Consider the following 2,886-nt stretch of genomic DNA (forward strand, 5'->3'; position numbering starts at 1 on the left):
ATTTCACAGCAGCAAGGATCAAGTTTAGATACAACCTTTGAAGTTGTAGCCCTTTGATTCTTCCTTCTGTTGTGTTCTCTTTGAGTTAAGATGTATAATGTCTTCAAGTGTTGACTCATGTCCTGCATAATTCTCAAAGTTGCTTGCTTCTCAAGCCCTTAATTATATGGTTAGTATGCATAAATGGAGTGTGGCTCCTGGATTTACTTTGGTGTGAGAACACCAAACTTAATTGTTTGCCACTGCCTCTTATGCAACCATTTTAACCATTTTTGAAACCCTGTGTCCTTGCTAAAGGTTAATGAAAATAAAACTTGAAAGCAATTAAACAGTTGAATAATGTGTTTCGTTGCTTGGAGCTAGCATCATGCAAGAGGTGAGAATGTGTTTTTAAATGATATTTTTGGTGGAACACCAAACTTAGAATCTTTCATTCTCCCTTAAATTGTTTTGGTGTGCAACACCAAACTTAGCTCCTTACAATCAACACCAATTATTCAACATTTTTATTGAAAAATGCAACACCAAACTTAGCTCCTTGCAATCCACACCAATTACTCAACATTTTTATTGGAAAAGCTATGAAAAGAAACTACCTCAGGTTGGGTTGCCTCCCAACAAGCGCTCTTTTATTGTCACTAGCTTGACATTGAACTCCCTTTAGGGTGGTTGATGTTGGTGATGTCTCAACTTGTCACCTCTCACTGTAAACTTTCTCTGTGTGCCTTGATGCTCAATTTCCATATGCTCAAGAGAAAGTATTTGGTTAACAGTGTAATAATCTTCTGTTCCCAGCTGTTGATATACTAGTTGCACCTTATCACCTTTAGAAAATCCTTCAGTGGGGATTTTCTTGTTCTTCCACCCTTTATGAGCCTTTTTCTTGCTCTTCATCTTTTTCTTTCTTGTTGATCTTTCTTTCTTGTTAGTGACTTGAGTTGTGATACCTTCCTTCTTGTTTATCACCCCTGCTTCCTTTTGAATTCCTTTTTCTCCTTGTGCAAGCTTGTTTTTCTCTTCTACTGCCTTGTCGGTTGCTTGCTTTGGAAGGAAATCACCACTTGTTTTGCTTATCTCTTCATTCCTGTATAGTTCTGGAAAGACTTTCAAGATAATGCTCTCCTCATGCATCCTGAGGGTTAACTCTCCCTGCTCTATATCCACAATGGCTCTAGCAGTGGCCAAAAATGGTCGACCAGGTATTATGGAGTCATTTCCATTTTCTGAAGAATCCAGGACCACAAAATCTGCAGGATAGATGAACTTGTCAACCTTAACTAAAAGGTTCTCGATCAGCCCTTTTGGATACACCACTGATTGATCCACCAACTCCAAGGACATCTGTATTGGCTTCTCAACCAATTCCAAGGACATCCGTGTTGGTTTCACCTCCTCTATGCCAAGCTTTTTCACTAAAGAATATGGGATTAGATTTATGCTTGCTCCTAAATCGCACATCCCCTTGTTAATGAATAGGTTTCCAATGGTGCATGGTAAGAAGAAACCTCCAGGGTCTTCAAGCTTGGGAGGGAGTCCCTTTTTGATGAGTGCACTGCATTCTTCACTGAGCATTACAATCTCCTTTTCATTCCACTGTCTCTTCTTGTTAATGAGCTCCTTTAAGAACTTGGCATATAAAGGCATTTTCTCCAATGCTTCAGCTAAAGGTATGTTGATTTCCAACTTCTTGAAAGTCTCAAGAAATTTGTGGAAATGTTGATCCTTTGTCTCTTTGTGAAATCTCTGTGGATAAGGCAGTGGTGGTGTTGAGCTCTTCTCCATTTGATGTTGTCTTGGAATTGATTCTTCCATGATTTGCTTCCCTTTTTTCAAATTCTGTGGTTTGTTGTCTTCCTCTGTGAGTTTTTCTGGGACATTCTTGTTTAACATGTCCTTGTTGATGGCTTCATCATTCTTTGTTGGCTCATTATCATTATTCTTGGTTGCTCCTTGGTTACCATCCACTAACACTTTTCCACTTCTTAGTTGCACGACCTTGCATTCTTGGTTATTGGGTGGATAATGGTTAGAGTTGGGGTAGTTATTTTGTGGTTTTCTATATGTATTTTGGTTAGTGTTTGGCTGGGGGTTATGGTTTGTGCTTTTCCAATTATTCTGACTTGTGTTTCTTTGCCATGGTTGTTGGTTTTGATTATGGTTGTCTCCCCATCTGAGGTTAGGATGATTCTTCTAAGATGGATTGTAAGTATCACCATAGACTTCATTTGTTCCAGGATTTTGGTTGTGCATGTATTGGACTTGCTCTTACTGTTGCTCCTCTTGAGTTTCTTCACTTTGCACCCAAGTAGTTGGTGGTTGGCTTGTGGCACTCACTGATGCAACTTGCAAGCCATCAATTCTTTTGGCCATTTGTTCAAACTGTTGTTGAATCTGCTGCTGCATTATCTTGTTCTGAGCCAGAATTGAATCCACTCCTTCTAACTCCATTACTCCTCTCCTTTGTGATGGTTGGCGTTGTCTTTGATGAGCAAAGAAATATTGGTTATTGGCCACCATATCAATGAGGTTTTGAGCTTCCTCTGTGGTCTTCATGAGTTGTAATGAGCCTCCGGCAGAGTGATCAAGAGCTTCTTGAGCTTTAAGAGTGAGTCCCTCATAGAAGTTCTGTAACTTGTCCCACTCAGTGAACATCTCTGGTGGACATTTCCTCAATAGAGCCTTATATCTTTCCCATGCTTCATATAAGTTCTCAGCCTCCAATTGAGTGAACGTTTGAACCTCAGTCTTCAATCTTAGGATTCTTTGAGGGGGATAAAATTTGGCAAGAAACTTGCTCACCAAGTCATCCCAAGTGTTGATGCTTTCTTTTGGAAAGGTCTCTAGCCATTGAGTGGCTTTATCTCTGAGAGAAAATGGAAAGAGCAG

The sequence above is a fragment of the Arachis duranensis genome, chromosome 4, assembly GCF_000817695.3.
Source record: "Arachis duranensis cultivar V14167 chromosome 4, aradu.V14167.gnm2.J7QH, whole genome shotgun sequence".
NCBI classification, from domain to species: domain Eukaryota; kingdom Viridiplantae; phylum Streptophyta; class Magnoliopsida; order Fabales; family Fabaceae; genus Arachis; species Arachis duranensis.